The sequence below is a fragment of the Urtica dioica genome, chromosome 2 (assembly GCF_054948205.1).
Source record: "Urtica dioica subsp. dioica isolate 48M chromosome 2, U.dioica_male_clone48M_v1_H2, whole genome shotgun sequence".
Taxonomy (NCBI): Eukaryota; Viridiplantae; Streptophyta; class Magnoliopsida; order Rosales; family Urticaceae; genus Urtica; species Urtica dioica.
The window spans coordinates 17,991,688-18,010,749 of record NC_142757.1 but is presented as its reverse complement, the minus strand read 5'-3'; the positions used below and the strand labels follow the sequence as shown (position 1 = coordinate 18,010,749).

The 19,062-nt window shown below is 38.2% G+C and overlaps 1 long non-coding RNA gene across 1 annotated transcript; it reads left to right on the top strand.

The window, feature by feature from the left end:
- Positions 1 to 10,024: 10,024 nt before the first annotated feature.
- LOC149404126 (uncharacterized) lies at positions 10,025 to 11,760 on the top strand. Its single transcript, XR_016294046.1, has 2 exons — positions 10,025 to 10,182; positions 10,278 to 11,760. It is a non-coding gene; the product is annotated as an uncharacterized LOC149404126 (long non-coding RNA).
- Positions 11,761 to 19,062: the final 7,302 nt, after the last annotated feature.

Genomic DNA, 19,062 nt, shown 5'->3' with positions numbered 1-19,062 from the left:
GTGTCTCCACCAAAAATTTATTCATGTCTTTGCTGCTATATATTCTCGATCGAGTGTAGCTTCTTGTTCTTCTTTTGATTTTCTTTTTCTTTTTTTGAGACAGATCAATCTGTGAATTAACCTGTTAAGCATATGTTATGGCTTATATTTTCTTTTATTTGTCAAATTTGTGAGAGAGCTCTCTTGCTAATTATTTTGTCTTATTATTGACAGTAATGTCTAAATGATGTAATAAACATTAAAATTAATTATGTAATAAACCTTTGAATTTGATATTGATGCCAATGAAGAAGAAACGAAAGGCAAGGAGGGCCTTGTATTTGGCAATGAAAGCTTATTATTTTTACTCGTTCTCTGCTCATGGATTTCAGTCGGTGACTTTAGGTAGAGAGAACTGTAGAATTTGAGGGAAAAATTGAAAGAAAGGAGATAGTTTTGATTCTGATAATATATTCTACTTGTTATATTGATATGAAAAATTGTATCACCTTTATTTATATATGGTGGATACAGAATATTAGACTAGATACATAATAATTGTAATAACTGTGCTTAGAGAATAAATAACGTAATAACTACTCCTAAAAGTTAACCAGAATAAGAATTTCAGAGAACAGAGACATAGGAAATAGAATAAAAAATAAATGTAATACTTTTCCCAAAGTAAGATGAGTTCCAAGGAACCGGCTGATTCCAAGATGACGAGGTTAGTTCGAAGTGAGCTAAGGTGGACTCCGAACTGAGGACGAGCTGAATTGACTCCGAGCTGGACTGAGGACAAGTTGGTGCTGACACGTGCTGTAGTGAAACCGAGCTGGAATATGAGACGAGCACGAACTGATTTTCTCCAAAAACCATCCTTTGAAAATTGAGGTATCAAAGCTCACTGGTGTACGGTTTTTTACAGGAGAGAGAGAGAGAGAGAGAGAGAGAGAGAGAGAGAGAGAGAATGATGTGATCCCACATGCAAAGAAACAAAGGCGTTTAAAGGAGCCAATTCCAAATTCAAGAGTTGAATACTTCAAAGAAGAGTTTCATGGCTTAAGCAAAGATGAATGGAAGAAATACAAAGACGAGAGCAAGGAAAATGAGAATCGAAGAAGAGAAGAGCTTATTCACGTCATTCAAGCTGTTATTGAAGAAAACTCATTTTAGTTATTATTGTTTGAGTTATTTATTTGTTATTTTCGTAGCAAAAAAACAATGTGTTAAGTTGGAGTCCTTTTAAAGTGTTTTTGGACTTTATTTATGTTAAATGAAGCCCATATGTGTTAGATATTAAGTTAGCCTTTTAATTTTAATGTTATTAGGCCTAAATAATGTCTTCTAGACCCATTTAAGCTAGGGCAACAAGGAGCTCCGAATTTGCATTGTATTTTCCTTATTTAAAGAGGTTTCATGAATTAGAAAGGCAGACTATGTTTTTTTTATTAAAAAGTGAGAGAATTCTCTTTGTTTCTTGAAGAAACTTCTGAACTTATCAAGGTGTTCCTTGTGGCGTTCATCCCCGACTTATCAAGCGAACTTACACATTCGTTTGTGGCGTCCTCATTATTCCAAGGTTCGCGTCTCTCTAGGCGTTGGGTCGCGGAGTCATCGAACTTGAGATCCTGGTTTGCGAAGGCACGAACATTGGTTCCGGGTCACCGTCACATTGTTGGCGTGGTTCGTATCATTTGGTATCAGAGCCGATCGAGTTCATCAAGGTTTTATCTATCCTTTTCGTTTTATTAAGAAAAAAAAAATAATTCGTCATTCCCGAAATTGTGTTTAGGTCAGAATTGAAACAGTCATAACTTTTGATTCTGATATCGGATATAGGTGTTTAATATATCGAATCGAAGATCTTTTTGTGCTCTATTGAATCAATTAAGGGTTTACTATCGTTGAATCCGAAAAAAATCAGTTTTCTATTGATTTTGAGTCCCCAAAAAGTTTCTGCCAGTTTCATCCGAATTTCCTAGTTTTTTTTTTTTTATTATTTCCATCTTCTTAGTTCCTTTTCTTAGTTCCTCTTTATTGAAGTTCTTTTCCCAGAAAAAAAAGGGATTTAAAAAAAAAAAGAGTCAGATTAAAAAAAAAAAAAAAAGACAGATCCCAAAAAAAAAAAAAAAAAAAGTGTGGTGTCTATCTTTTTGGTTTGGTGCGTTGTGTCGCAATTGTTTGTGTTTGTTCTTTCTTGTTGGTCGCGTTTGGACGTCACTAGTTTACCTTTTTCATCACCGTTCATTAGTTTCAAAAGAAATAAAAGAGGATTCGAGTGGAAAGAGGCAAGAGAGTGTGAGTTTATCAGAGGGTAAAAGCCAATAATATAGAGTGTAAACACGAGCGAAATTGAGTGATCATCATACTTGAGAGTAACACGTGAGCAAGAGGTGTGAGGCCTTCTCTTTATTACTTCACTAGTGTATTGTTTTGCAGGATTTCAACTATGTCAAAAGCGGGAGACAGTGATCAGCCCCCCGTCGGAGCCCAAAATTTTCAAGTGCAAGCAATCTATGGGGAAGTTACACGATTGATGCGACAAGAACTTATGGCGGTTACTGATCAGCTCGATCGAATGGAGCGCGACGCACGCCAAAGGCAGCCCCGAGCCGCACCACCCAGATTTGCACCAAATCCTCCGAGACGAAACCAACCAAGGAGGGCTGAAAATGAAGATGATGAGATGTTTGGGGAAGATGAGTTGGAGGATGATCTTGACAGAATCTCCCTCGAGAGTCGCCAAGGAGATGAGTACAACGAAGGACGAAGGGAGAGAAACCGATTTGATCGCGGTTTTGACAACATGGGCAACATCAAGATGAAAATTCTTGAATTCCGAGGACGAAGCGACCCCGATGAGTACCTAGATTGGGAGCGTAAGATGGAAAGAGTGTTTGACTGTCATGAATATTCTGAACGAAAAAAGGTAAAACTCGCTGCCATTGAGTTTACAGAATATGATGTTGTATGGTGGGACAAGCTATGCATTAGTAGGGAATACGGGGGAATTGCTACCATTGACAACTGGGGAGAGATGAAGAGAGTAATGCGGAGACGATTTGTGCCAAATCACTACCGTCGAGATTTACTCAACAAGTTACAAGTTCTGCGACAAGGAAGCAAGAGCGTCGATGATTACTACAAAGAGCTTGAGATGACGCTGATTCGGGCCAACGTCGACGAAGATCGTGAAGCTACAATGTCAAGATTCTTGAGAGGCCTCAACCGCGAGATTGCCGACATGATTGAGCTTCATCACTACGAGACCTTGGAGGAGCTTCTTCACATGGCGCTGAAAGTGGAGAAACAGCAACAAAGGCGGAGTGTTTTGCGTCACCAAAGTTCAAGCCAAGTCCCATGGAAGCCAAAGTTCCCAAAGAAGGAAGAGATTCCTCCTATTTCTAGAGGAAAGTTCGAGCAAAAGACACCTGTCCCGACAACCACCAACCAAGTCAAACCACCTAATCGCACTAGCGAGATAAAGTGTTTCAAATGTCTTGGAAGAGGGCACATCTCTAATCAGTGTCCAAATCAGCGTGTCATGCTTCGGGAGGGCGGTGATATTGAGTCTGAGGCTAGCGATGAAGAGGTTGATCCAGACATGCCAGAGTTGAAAGATGATGAAGAGATATCGACCGAGCAGGGCGAGTTTCTTTTAGTGTCACGTCGGGCATTGACCACTAAAGTGAAGGAAGACGATGGACACGTACTACACGAGAGAATGTTTCCATCCATCGGCGAATTCAACAACATCCAAGATTTGAGGACAAATCTTCTTCAAGAGAGAGAGAATGATGTGATCCCACATGCAAAGAAACAAAGGCGTTTCAAGGAGCCAATTCCAAATTCAAGAGTTGAATACTTCAAAGAAGAGTTTCATGGCTTAAGCAAAGATGAATGGAAGAAATACAAAGACGAGAGCAAGGAAAATGAGTTCGGTTTTGGCTTGTGATAGTGTTTCGTTGTGGCTGATTACCTTGTTGTTTGGCTAGCTGTTTGTTGTGGTTGCACTTCGGCTGATTTTCGTATGTCTCGTGTTTATTCTTACACTTGGTCAAACCATGAAGCTTTAGTCGAATCTGATAATCCAAATTGTGTTGTGAGTACGGGTGTTGCTTTGCTAGGTTCAGATTCATTTTGGTACTCATTGAATTGTTTCTTGACTGGTTGTTCGAGCTGTTCCATATTGAGTCATTTACTGAGTCTCGAAAACTCTCGAGTCTCTTTGTGAGACCGAGAGATTGGATTTTAGTTTCAAGGCTGAGTTTAATATTGGGGTTGACTCGATATTGTGTTGAAACTCGCAGAGTGTTCGCAAACCGAGTCGGGACAAGAAGAGATCATGTGTGATCGGGAATATTGAGGATAGCGATAGAGAAGAAAATAATAGATCCCGACCTAACTCATGACTATCGTTATTCGCTTTGTAGCGTTTAATACTCGAGTTAGGTCATAGGTCTAATTATTGGGTTTTATTTTAACTAATTTTGGTTTATTCTCAAATATGTTCGGGAATTTAATTTCAGTCAATCATCTGCGAATCATGATCTGTAAGATTTCAGATTATTTATTTAAGACTCGTTGAAAATAAAATAATGGAATTTCGTTTCCAACTGTTTTTGGTACGAAAGCTTACAGGTCTTAAATAAGGATTAATTTACGAAAGATCGAAAATTAATAATTTAAATTTTCGATCCTCGAACCGACTTGCGACAAATCCCGACAATGAGCCTCAAACTCTTCAATGTTCCCGAATCAAATAACTAATGAAATCTCATCTTCTAATCCTAACTCTCTCGATGTACTCGACGACATGTCAAGTAGTCTCGAGATTTGTGTGAAGCAAGGCGACTCCGCAAGATAACAAGGGTTGCTGCGTATCTATTCCGGGTAAGTGGGACGACCTAAGTCAACTACTTACCAAGGGTATAATCTTGTTACGTGCATTTATGTGATAGTAAACAATAGTAGGTAAAAGCCTTAAAAATGAATAAATTCAAAGTTAAGGCTTCGGTCAATTTTCTTGAAAATTAGTTCGGGTTTTCCTGATAAGTTCAAACGTGGATTTGTTGGAACCCAGCCTCTGCTACGTGATATAATTGTCCCTTAAGTTATGCGCTTGACCCGTTAGAACGGGGGGAGACAGGAGAGCATAGATTGATTATCGAATTCAAAGCGAGGATAGAAGTATCGGGAGTCACGTCCCAAGTCTTCAACTTAAAACACTTAACGAGCATAAAAGAGAAACAATAACTCTTATGTGGTTTATCCCAAGTTGCTCTCTTGTAAGTAGCATAGGTGTCTCTATGATTGGTGCAGAGTAACCAATAAATCATAATGAACTATTGTCGGTGGTCCCTACAAGTCATTGACTTGTATTGAGGACCATGTCGGTCCAAATGGCGCTAAGTACTCAAGCGGAGGTCCATCGAGCGCCCTGTTCCGCAATGGGACTGCTTCGCGAAACGTGATCTCATATTCGGTTGGAGACTCGAGCGGAGGCCCCTCGAGCGCCCCGTGCCGCAATGAGACTGCATCGTGAATCGTGAGCTCATTCTCACAAGAGAACAAGACGCACCAACGTCATGATGAAGATGACACCACTAGTGGATCCCAGACATGCAAAAATACTCTTAGGCCGCCGGACGGCTGCTACTCGAAGTCTAAAGCTAATCTCTTGTCATTCCGAAGGTTATAGCAGGGGATGTGTGTAACCTTACGGACGGAAAGTACTAGTTAGAGTGTGCACACATTAGTCATGCTCTAGAACTAGTGAGATTTGCATCCTGCATTCTTATATGCTTGTTTTAAGTCACATGACATTAGTTTGCTTTTCTTTCCTAAGTTAGGCTCCCACATACTAAGTCAATCGACTCATAGCTTTATGACACATGGTAATGTAGAGAAGGACAAGAACCCGATGTGAATGAAGAAGCCGAAGACCAAGACCAAGCATGTATCTCTCGACCTATGGGCTAATGGGATCTCACCCAGGAACAAAACTACTATATAATAGTATTTTGTCGAAATCTTTTTCAATCTACACTCCTAAACTATCCCCCGTATATATACGTAAATCTAGGAGGTTGTATATGTTGTCAATGGTGCCCACAAGAAGAGTAGTAGTGTCTATTTATGTACATTTGATATAATATAGTCTCACGAAGACTCTTTCTTGTAAATGCTAAATCATTAATAAAAGTTGAAACGTTCATTCATTCTTCCTTGTCTGTTTGACGCTTTATGATAATCTATAGTCTTTAGTCCTTAAACAAACCTAACAACATATGAAGAGACAAATGTAGATTTGCATGAACAAACTCTTTATGGTTTGCTTAAAACAATATATTCACAATCTAAGGATCAAAGGACTATTGATCTCAGTACGATTGTTAGGAGAAATCTATGATGTCTGGTTATGAGACATTGAGAGTTGGAGACTCTATAGTTCTTCTAGGTATCTTCTAAAGCTACTGAATTGACCAGTGCACTTCTAGAGACAAAATAAGAACAAACCATTTAACTTCTTATGTCTCGAAGTCACTACGTATGAATTGCATCATGCTTACCTTAATCCTAAAATGAGACATGTCATTTCATAGCTTACGTATTCTCAATTGAGAAAGTCAGAGTTCGAATTCACTATGTGATTCTTAACAGAGCCTATTGGTGAAGTACTAAGTTACGAAGATGTCATGAGTAACTTTGTGAAGATCTCATAGATATGGAATTCATGTACAAGATTGCTGAAATGCAATGTATATCACCTCATGCTTTGTTCCTTGGAATGTGAATAAATGAACTGGTCAGTGTCCAAATTGAGTCTTGACTCTTTTGGATGAATCAATGTGACTTGTTAGCTCCTCGTCAATACATTGTTTCTAACTTATTCACAAGCGACAAATGAGTTGAGGAAATAACAGCTAGAAGGGTAAAATGGTAATTTTGTAAATCCCGACTAGCTGATGATATTCATAATGAGATTTTTGGGCCTTGAGGATTAATTTTATTTCATGGAATTTTACATGAAAAATCTTAATGGGTCTTTCTTATGTTGTGATGAACAAATGAAGAAACATCTAGAAGCTCCTTCTAGAAGCATGTTGGCGGTCCAACCCAAGGAGAAAGGGAGATTATTTTATGCATTGATGTATGAAGATACTTGCCAAAATAAAAGAGGAAACAAATTTCCTCTATGAGGAAAGAATAATGGGCGGCAATACAAGGCAAGAGAGAAGCAAAACAAAAGAGAAAACAAATCCATGGTCTTCTAGAAGACTACATGGCCGTGTGACTTAAAGGGAAGGAGGGCAAATTTTGTTCATGACTATGTGATATTCTATAGATGAGGAAACTACCTTGTTGAAGGTAATTCCTCTCCTATAAATAGGGACCTCATTCTCATTGTTTTCTCACCCCACATAAGTTAGAGATTGAGAGCTTATCTCTCTAGACATTGTGGCCGCCCCTCTACCTCTCTCTCTAGTTCTTTTCGTTTTTGTTTTGGTACCTAGGTCCACATTTGACCTAGTGTTTTAGCTCTTTGACTCTTAGACTTGTTCTTGAGTCGTCGTGTTTAAAACTGCCCTCACACTAATTCCTTCTTATCTCAAGTGATTTATGTGATAGAAACTTTCGTGGTTACTCGAGTTCCCGAAGAACGAAGAAAGACGAGCTGCGTGGGGAGACGAACGTTTCAACCTTCCTAAGGCTTCTCAACGTTCAAGCTTCATAAAGGTTAGTAATCGTGTAATCGTTTTTAGATAATTTAATAATAACATGTGCTTGCTCTTTGTCTAGGTTAGTAAAATCGTTTTACTTGTTTAAAAGAAAATTTTTATTTTCCACCGCTTGCTCGAAGCGTTAAATATTTTCTTAACTCTAGATCAATTCCAACAATATATATAAACAAAAAATTCTCTGGGATTTTTGTACAACCACTATTATACTTATTTATTATCGCACCTAACTTATGTTTAATATAAGCATCTATGACTATTATGTTTGTTTATTTATATATCTTCTTGATATTTATATATATGATGCAGTGATTACGTGATATGCGACATGACCGGGTCGCGGCTCGTGGGCGAGCGGGCGCTCGCGGGTTGTGACAGGTTTTGTGGTATTAGAACCCAGGTTTAGCCTTTTCTATAGACTTGAGATACGTATTTCCGGTACGGATTGTGGTGTCATGCTTGTACTCACCGTTGACCTGTCTTTTGATAGGTACGGTATGGCGCAGGGAGAGATCCGCACGTACCATGATGCGTTGATGTGCATTCCTCCATCCGCTCAGATTTTTAGCAGATTTTGAAGTACGTTGACTTGGACCCGTTGGATCGGCCTCACCATCTAGTGGATGGATGCCGTTTCGATGTCGTTTCATACGAGTGTGGCGGTGACTCTCCTTCGAGGCTCCACCTTGAGCTGGTGGACTCGCTACTCTGCGAGCGTAGATGTCTGTCAAGATTGGCAGATGTTCCATGTCATTTTGGGAGAGGCTTTAGGGCCTCAGGGGCTTAGAGACCATTGGGAGGAGAGAGCCCGCAAGTTCTACCAACTGGGTTTTGAGTTGATTCGTCAGTACGATGATCGTTTTGCGGACGAGATCGTGGACGCTTGCCCGTTCTTACTCGAGGACCGGGAGCAGCAGCTGATCTTCTACCAGGGTTTGCGCCATGAGTTCAGATACCCAGTATTGATGCATTTTTCTTGTTCAGACCCGGGGCGGTACACAAGTACCCCCAGCTCCGCCAGTAGTTCCACCACCAGCCGTTCCCCCGCCAGTCGCTCCACCAGTCATCTAGGTGATTCTTGACGACGTTGGCAAGGAGGTTCACGCGGATGAGGGTGATGGTGATTTGGAGGACCAGGAGGATGATCTCGAGGAGGACCCAAAGAAGGATCCCACAGAGGATGACCCGGAGGAGGACTCACCTATGATCAATCCGGCTGCAAGAGCGTGACGACACGAGTAGTTGGTCGGTACTGGTAGTCATACCTTTTGTTTTGTGTTGACAGGTTGTGGATTTCTTTTTGGAGCCCGTTCGGCTAAGCCTCGGAGGAGGCTAGTCTCTTTTTGGGAGTCTGTAGATTTTGGATAGTGGTAGTTGCCATCAGATATGTAGATATTAGTTGTATGATTGAGGGCTTAGTTGTAACACTTTTCAGGACCCATTTAAAATAAATTTTGTTGTTGGGGTCATTAAGAGACGATGAGGAAATGGAGGGATATAAATTAATAAATATGAAACTTTTGTTTTAAGAATTGTCTTTAAATGATTTACAACGAGATCTTAAAAGAAGATAAAGAGATTGCGAGTATTGAACCCATTCGTCTATGTCTAAACAGGGCGGGAATTGTGTGGACCCCTGTCAATTCCTTAGATTATGTAGGATTATACACGAAAGATCATTTTTTGGGCTCTCTCTTTAGCCCTATGTCTCTTATCCTTTAAAAAAATAGAATTTTTTTTTTACCTTTTTTGTTTTTTCCCATAATTTTTGGTACATCCATTAGTTTGTAAGGGATTCAACGCCAGATAAGGGGGCATCAAATACATATGATGAGCTACAATAATGGTTAATTTCGGTCTCGTATTTCTGGAAAAAGCGATTCAATTGATGGGATTTGGTATGATACTTATGAAATCATCAGTATTTCAATGAAATTAGTACTAATTTCAAGAAAGGAAGCGTGAGCTTCTTCAGAAGTTGCGGTTAATAAGGTAGGGATCATCAAAACACCAAACCGGCATGTTCTATTTGAGAATTTCTGGCAACTACTCGTTTTTTTTAAGGAATTGCCAAATGTAAGATATGAACGAAATTAAAAAATTTTGATCCATAATAATGAGCCGGACTTATCTATTTCTATTAAAATTGAAAAACGGTACAAGTGCCGTGACCGCAGATAATAAGTAGGAACATAAACTGAAACATTTTGGAGCTATAAAGATCGTAATTAAATCGTTAGTACCCTCAAAAAGGAAGTTTTTTTAATAATCAACCCGCAATGAATAGAGAAGGTGTATTTACCACGAGGATTCATTCGGATCGACATTGTACTTAAAGATTTACAAACAAAATAATACATTTTGGACGACCAGTAGTGGGGTCCTGAGCTAAGCCTTGGCTGAGGAGCAAAAGTAGGAATCCGCCCAAGGAGGGGATCGTTCAAGGGGCTGCTTCTAGGTAAACCTCTTCGCTGTCTCTGTACTCCTGCCTCCTTTATCACTGAGCGCTCATTTAGTGTCTTTTTGAGCGAATATTTTTTATTTAAAAATAAGGCATCCTACAGAAGAACTCTCTCCTCACTTCACCTCTTCGATCTTCTTCTTCATCGTCCTTCATCTTCTTCGACCACCACCTGCAAGAACAACTCGAAGAAAAAAAAGAGAAGAAAGAACAATCCAGCCACCATCTTCATCTTCTTCATCCTCTCAACCCTTGTGTTCGACCAAAGCACAGAGGAGAAAAAAAATAGAGAAGACCCACATGAACAGAATTCGCGAGCCATGAACCAGAGGAGAGAAAACACGATAGAAAGGAAGAGACAGGCCACGAAAATTGTCGGAGACGCTTGAGACCTCGCCGGTGATTGTCCACGGTAAGCCTCGGTCACCATTTTTTTTTCTTTTTGCGAATTTCTTCAGAGGAAATTCTAGTGTTTAAACCCATTTTCTTTAGTGTTGTTCTCGGATTATGTTGAGATTGTGATTGAATTCGAATCGTGATGAGTTTTGCTCCCATGTTCTGGCCGTGTCTGTATGTGTGTTGAGACTGCGATTTTTGGGATTTTGTTGTTAATCTCGTGTTCCCTTATTGTTCTGAAATGTTGGTCGCTGGGTAAACTCGTTTCTGGATTTATACTCTATGATGACTTGATTTCTCGTTGAATATTTGAAATGGAAATTTTTTGGGTGATTTGTGTTGGTTTGCGTCCGAATCTGGAAAAAGGATAAGAGCTAAGGTTTTGATTTTGGTCTCGATTTTTGAGACATGGAACCTAATTGTTTAGCTGATTTCTGGTTCGAGATTTCAATTATGATTCGAGATTCAACAAGTTTATGCCTGAGACTGTTTGGCCGAGAATTATATAACATCATCTGAGCTCGGTTTTGGCTTGTAATATTGTTTCTTTGTGGCTGATTACCTTGTTGTTTGGATGACTGTTTGTTGTGGTTGAGCTTCTGCTGATTTTCGTATGTCTCATGTTTATTTTGAAACTCAGTCAAACCTTGAGGCTTTAGTTGAATATGAGAATCCGAATTGTGTTATTAGTACGGGTGTCCCTTTGCTAGGTTCGGATTCGTTTAAGTACTCATTGAATTGTTTCTTGACTGGTTGTTTGATTTGTACCATATCGAGTCATTTATTGAGTATGGAAAACTCGAGTCTCGACGTGAGACCGAGAGATTGGATTTTAGGTTCGAGGCTGAGTTTGGTATTGTGAGTTGACTTGATATTGTGTTGAAACTCGCACTGTTTACAAACCGAATCGGGATGAGAAGAGAACCGGCGTTATCGGGAATATCGATGATAGCGATAGAGAAGAAAATAATAGATCCCGATCTAACTCGTGAGTATCGGTATTCGCTTTGTAGCGTTTAATGCTCTCGAGTTAGGTCTTAGGTCTAATTATTGGATTTTATTTAAAATAATTGTGGTTTATTCAATTTAATTTCAGGCAATAATCTGGAAATCATGATTTGTAAGATTTCATATTATTTATTTAAGACTCGTTGAAAATAAAATAATGAAATTTCGTTTTGTACTATTTTCGGTATGAAAACTTACGGGTCTTAAATAAGGATTAATTTATGAAAGACTAGGAATTAATAAATTAAATTCTCGAATCTCGAATCGACTTGTGACAAATCTTGACAACGAGCCTCAAACTCTTCAACATTCCCAAATCGAATAACTAACGAAATCTCATATTCAAATCCTCTTCATTTATTAAGAATCTTATAGGATACGATCAAACTGAAACTAATCTTGCTTGCATCTTGAATGCTTGCTTATTTAATTGGTTTGCCTTTCTTGTTTGCTATAACTTATAACTTGTTTAGTGGGTTTCTTGTTTACATAGGTCTTATTTGTTTAAAACATCTATTCGTATTAGTATAGATTTAATGAATGAATTGAACAGATCGGAGAGCTTTGTCATCAAGTCGATAAAAGACTAAGCATGGAGGGCTCTTAAGTAGATCTAGTGTCTTGCCTTCCCTACTTAAAGCTTTCTCATGAAGGGATGCTATCAGGTTAATTAAAACTAGTTCTCACGAAAACCTAATAACTAAGCTATATCGAAACCTTGGTTTTTATGGGTACCTTAGAATCACTTGGGCTTTTGATATGAATTACTAAAATTTAGTGCATCACCTAGATTAACGATTAATGCTACGAAAATTAAAATACTAAAAGTATATTAAGTCAATTATTAGGCCTCCAACATTGATACCAACACCGTGAAGATGAAAGATCGCCCCGTGTCAACAACTTTTCTTCATGAATGATATGTCTGTCGTTCCGAACGGAAGGCCTTTTCTGATTTCGATAACAAGGTTGGGTCTCTGACGATAGGCAGAAGAAGGTGTATTCCATTCTTGACTAACCCTCGTTAGCACGTTCAGGTTAAACCCTCATCTGCACGAAATGGTTGGTCGACTCATGCATGGGCAATTTAATTATTGCATGTGGTCACGATTCTTAAAAACTGCTAGTTACTGATCATAGTTGTGAATCTTACAAGAACGATAATTTCTCATTAATCTCAAATGGTTTTCATTTTTTACTAGGTACCATCTGTTATGTCCCGTATTGGGAGGCAGGGGTGACTATTGGTCGAATTACCAAGGAACATAAAAACTGGGTTCTTTTAATATTAGTACTTTATTTTTATTTCTCGAATCTTTGAGATAGTTGTTTCTTTTCAATTTGCCAATTTCATTCTTTTACTTATTTAGTAATCTTGTCAACCCTATTATGTCCTTGTTGTCGAAAGGCATTCCCAATGGTGAAATCTTTCCTAAATGGAAGTGGAACCTGAATATTGTGCTGGTGAGTGAAAGCATCCGTTTTATCCTCACTGAAGATAGACATCCCTTTTCTGGTTCTAATGCATCTAGAAACATGAAAGAGGATTATGACAAATGAGTCACATAACAAGGCCGTGGCCTACATGCTCGCAAATATATCTAATACGATGCGAACCAAGATGGAAGGGAATGAGACTGATGTGGAGATCCTTGACTCACTGCAAGAAATGTTTGGGCTGCAAAGCGAGCAAGCCTACATAGAACTCACCCGTAAGTGCACTAGAACTAGGATGATGGCGGGGACTCCGGTAAGGGATCATGTCATGAAAATGACTAATTACTTTACCAAAGCTTAACTCCATGGGGCACATGTGGATGAGGTTACTCAAGTGGGAATCATACTGAACTCCTTATCGAGATATTTCATACAGTTCATATCCAACTATATCACGAATAAGTTGCTTTATGGGCTGTCTCCGTTGTTGAATGAATTACAGACTTTTGAGTCTATTTCTCGACATGGAAAGAACAAAGGGTCGACTCACTATGCTGACAAAGGTTTTTCGCCTAAAACCAAGAAGAAATCATCTTCTGTTGTTGAGTCATCTAAGGCACTCTTAGTACTTCAAAGGGGAAAGCACCTACCAATAAGGAAAAGAGAAAATTCAAGAAGAGTGGAAAATGGAAAGAGAAGAAGTGAGATAACATTGGTAAATGTCACCACTACAACACTGAAGGTCATTGAAAGAGATATTGTCCTCCGTACTTGGCCGAGCTTGAGAACAATCAGTAGAATGCTGGTATGGTACCTTAAAATTCATTATTAAAGATATCCTAAAAATATTTTCGAGGATAATTAATCATGAGCAAATGTCTTTTTGTGTTGCAGAGCAGATTTGATGGAGCACGAAAGTGTTGATGAGCTTGCTAAACAATGTCGGATTCAATCTCGAGTTGTAGAGAAGCCCGTGCTCCAGTTGAAGATCTAATATCATGCTAGTTTTGTTACTTTCATTTATTAGATTTAATTTTATCTATGAACATCGTGATGTGTTAGAATAATGATCCAAGTTTTTTGGATTGTAGCCTTTTTTGGTTATTCCGGAAATTATGAACCTTATCTTTTCTTATGTTTTATTTAATTATTTATGAACACATTGTTGTGTCATTAAATATTCCACCTTCATTATTGAATGCCTTTTGATATTGTGATATGCATGAATGTCCATGAATATCTTGAAATATGAAAGAGTTGAATGTCCGTTCATATATTATAAAAAAACCACAATTTATATTTTCTAAGCAATAAATCTCTTAAATTTAATTAGCATTTATTATGTTCTTTATTTTTCCATTGAATGTAAATTTATTGTTAGGGGCTATTTAGAGCAATGATTGCGTCTAAACATGTATTATCTTAATACACTGACAGTGCGAGTGGGAAGTAATAAGGAGACATAAAACCAAGTTAGTGTTGATAGTACATTGTGGGAGCATCTTTAATTGGAATCTAGCCACTATGAGTAAGTGGGAGCATCCTTAACTCGAACCTTGCCATTATAATCAATAAGCGAGTGGGAGCATCGTTGACTGGATCCTTGTCACTATTATCGAGAGAGGAAAGCTTGATCGTGAAATATCACAAAAGATCAAACTAACTAGTAAAAGTCATAAACTCGTTTTTAGTAGATCTACCATTTAAGGCATTGACTAAATGGAAATGGAGAGATCTATAAATAGACAAATGAATGTGTTCGAGCTTTAAAAGCTATTTGGTAAAGAAGAGATTGAACCCTTGAGAAAAGACGTCGGCAACAATCTTGTTCTTCTCTCTGATACTATGAACTAGTTCATCAGATTGTTCAAATAAGAAGATGAACACTCCACATTGGACAATGTTCGGAAAAACTTATGACATGGATCTATGTAGTTATTCTATAAAACTTTTTGAAATATGAAATGTTGATCAAAGTGCTAAATAAACCAAGTATAAATACATGAAGGTTTGTCAAGAATCGAAATTTGAAAATGATCGATTTGTGTATCTCCTAAATATGTGTCATGAATGAAGTCATTACCATTTAGTGGTTGACTAAATTATGACACATGTAAATTGATTGAGCTAACTATATCTATTTCTTAAAGTTTAGAAACGACAAGCTTGTTCCGTTTTGTCACAACTATACTTATTGATATTGGGTATAGCCCGATTGACGAGGCTAGAGACTCTGTCATCAAAAGAATTGATAATCAAACCTTTGACAAAAGTAAATTTCCGAGAAATAATAAATTATCATTTATGAAAATAGTTAGATATTAGATTATTCAAATATGGTAAACCTTAGTCTTGTGTATGAATACCACTGATAAGGACAAGCTATAAATAATCAAGTAATGGAAATAGGTCAATATATAGTTATTTTAAATACGTTCAATAATTCACACTATGGATTGTGGTGAGAGATTAAAAAGATATGTGAAGTGTTAATCATTCAATAGTAAAACATTTACTACGAACAATCTGACTTGATCTTAGTTGGTAAGTCAAAAATCACTTACAAAGAAGCATTTACTAGAAGAATACTAAATGAGACATATACATCGATCAACATAATTGATAGAGATATAAATTAATGTGAGAATCCACGAGTTGGGAATCTCAATCCTACTCAGAAATCTAAACCGTCTGTTGTACGATGGCTGAGCATCGATGATATCTAAGGAACTGCCTTATCTTCTCTTGTTAAAGTGGGAGATTGTTAAGAATGTTGTCGGCTGAAGATAATTTATATGTTAGAACCAATAATAGCGATCATCTGTAGCCTCCATGTTCAACTGATTTACATGATGAGTATCTAAGTTCGGACAGTGAGCTAAAACATGGTCGGTGATTGATCCATATCTGGATAGCTGGATCTAAAATCATATATGTGGAACGTAAATGAAGGTTGATCACTTTGGGAGAGCATTCTACACTTTTGGTAAGTGTACGGCTTGGACAAACTATGGTTGTTGATTTGTCGTTTAAGTACCCTTACAGTACACTAACCATGGTCACTATGATTGTCACTCTGAGACTTAATCAAAATCCTGAAGTGGTCACCGACTTCTAGGTTGCATTACCGAGTTCTTTGACTCATTCGTTAATGTCTACTTAAAGATGCCTAAATACTTATGCCTTGGGAATTAGGGATATAATCTATGCGGGAAGTGATTCACAGATACGGAATCCAGCCTTGCTGAAAAAAGGTCAATGTTCCTCATCTAAGGTTTGATTCCAAAACCTATTGGTTGTGCACACTTTCGTAGTAAGTGCGTATGAAATAATCTTTTGTTGGGGAAGCAACGATGCTCAGAGCTCATATATATCAAAAAGGTATAAAAAAAATAATTGACCTTTCTTGATACGAGTTAAACCTGGAGGATTAAGCTCATGATGTGACTATATCAATGGATACTTTTACAATGAGTAAAACACAATTCTAGTAGTAAGGAGAGTGTAGTCTCGGCTTATGTTGTGGAGCGACGCCGAGATTGATGAATCGTCTAAATATGAATAAGGACTTTTTCGTCTATTTATTCGGATTCGTGGGAGCTTCTGTTACTAGTAAGAACTATCAAGTAATAATAAGAATTATTGTTTACAATCTCACAGGTGTAAATTTTCTACCAACATTATTTCGGAAAATTGTCTTTTTGCCTAATTAATTATTTATTGTTAGATCAAGTATTTAATTAATTGAATTTTAAGTCGGGCCTTTTGGACACTATGAAATTCGAAATTTTTGGGAATACTAGCTAATGTGGGCACCTACTTTATGGTTTCAATACCCAATATTATCTCATTAATTAGTTACTAGATTCGTTGAAAAGAAATCAAGTAACTAAATAATGAATAGAGAGAATAATAATGGTTGAGAAATTCTCTCTCAATTAAATAAAGAAATAAGATATTATCTTTATTAATCTCTCATAATTAGTTTCCTAATACTTAGGAGAGAATAATGGTTGAGATATTCTCTCTCCATTAAATAAGAAAATAAGATATTATTCTTAATAATTAGTTTTCTAATATCTAGGAGAGAATAATAGTTGAGATATTTTCTCACCATTAAATACGGAAATAAGATATTGTCCTTATTATTCTCTCATGACTAGTTTCCTTAAATCTAAGAGGAAAATAAGAAAATATAATATCTTAGATTCTGATTTGATGGTTGAGAGAAAAAGTAGGATTAATAGTCAAAGATCCAATTGTTCATAATTGACTACATAATAAGAATATAGGAGAATAAGGAAACTAAATGTTTTACTAGAATATCTCTTCCTACCACTATAAACAGGAGCAAGGGGGAACACCAAAAACATATGAAACATAGCAAAATTTCTTCCCCATCTCTCTCTCTTTGGTGGTCAAATTTTTCCTCTCTCCCTCTCGCAAAAATACGAGCACGGCCCGAAATCCTACTTCGGTGATAGTTATGAGATAATGAGTGAGCCTATACTGTATTCTTAATTCATCAAGAGATTATGGCTTGGAAGACTACGATGTCATCTTTGGAGATCCAAAAACGAAAGTCCTATTGTCGGTCTTGAAGTTTAAGAATCAAGAAAGGCAATCCAGATTCAGAAAACTCGAAGATTCAAGACTGAAGATCAAAGCTTGAAGATCGAGTAATTGGAGCTCAGAATTGTTTCACGAAGAACTCGAACAAATTTTTCAGTAGCTGAATATCAAACACATAAGTATTATGAAAATCCATTCGCCTCTTGTGCATCGCTTGGTTAAAATTGCTCTCCACTTGCTAGTATTCATTAAGTAAATCTAGATCGTTTACATAATCGTTTAATTACTTAACTCCAGTAGCGTAACTATTTATATTCTACACGGTTATAGGGATAATAATTCCCGACAGAGTGACGTTGTGTTGGGCAATGACGTGGAGTTCTTCCGTAACGGGGTGGCAGACGTCCAGCGTTAAGTTTCCTCTACTTTTCTTATTGTAGCTTTTACGCAAGATGTGTTTCGTTAACTTGTGCCTTTGATCACTTTTTAGGTGCTCATGCGTGCTATGTGGGGAGAGAAGATCTTTCTCAACTTTATTCGACGCATTGGACTCATCTAGGAATATGTGGCTTAAACGAAATCTCATTTAGCTCGAGCCAAGTAGGGTCCCCAGTCGAGAGTGAAGTTTGCGAGAATTTGCGAGGACTTCAGCAAACTTGCATGGAGCTAGGAGTTGTCTGAGAGCAGTACAATCGTGCTCAGTCGTCGGTTGTGAAGATTGCGGGGCGAGCTGACTGTGGAGTGTAAGGCTTCTGATGGAGTGGCCCAAATGGTGGAAGTCTTCTGCAGTGACCTGCAAGACCTTAGGCGGCAGTTGGACACTCGGACGGACGAGGTGGACATCATGCATAGTCAATTCATGTCGAGCGAGGCTACGCGTGTTTGGGTGGAGCACGAATGCAACTCTTTGGCAGCGTAGGTTACTCGGCTTGCCCAGGAGAAGGTTGAGGCGGTGCAACTTGCATGAAACCTGCAAGACGATTTCGACATCGGGGTCGAGGAGACACGGCGCACCGTAGTGGTGGAGGGTGACGTTCACCTTCTTCAACTCCTTGTTCCCGCCGCTCGTCGGGGCTGATCCTGACCCTTCTGGTGATGAAGAGGATGAATTGGTCGACTTTGCGTAGTCGGTTTTTCTTTTGTTCAAGTGTTTAGCGCACTGCTTTCTTAGGACATTCCTTTTCAGTGCACTTGTCTTATCGCTTGCTTTCTAGGAGTTTTTTCGTTTCGGCGCACTTGTCTTAGTGCTAGCTTTGTAAGAATTTCTGGGGCAGTTCTCCTTTTTTTATATGAGATATTTTTATTTTCGAGTTTAAATGTTATCTCTTTGTTGATCTTTGAGCAAGTCTGCCTGTCTTGATCTTTGACGTGTCTTCTTATCCCGATTAGCCGTGGCGTATTTTAATGGACAAATTTTCTTGTCCATTATTTTGACCAGTCTTCCACTCTTGGCAGTGTTCGGCC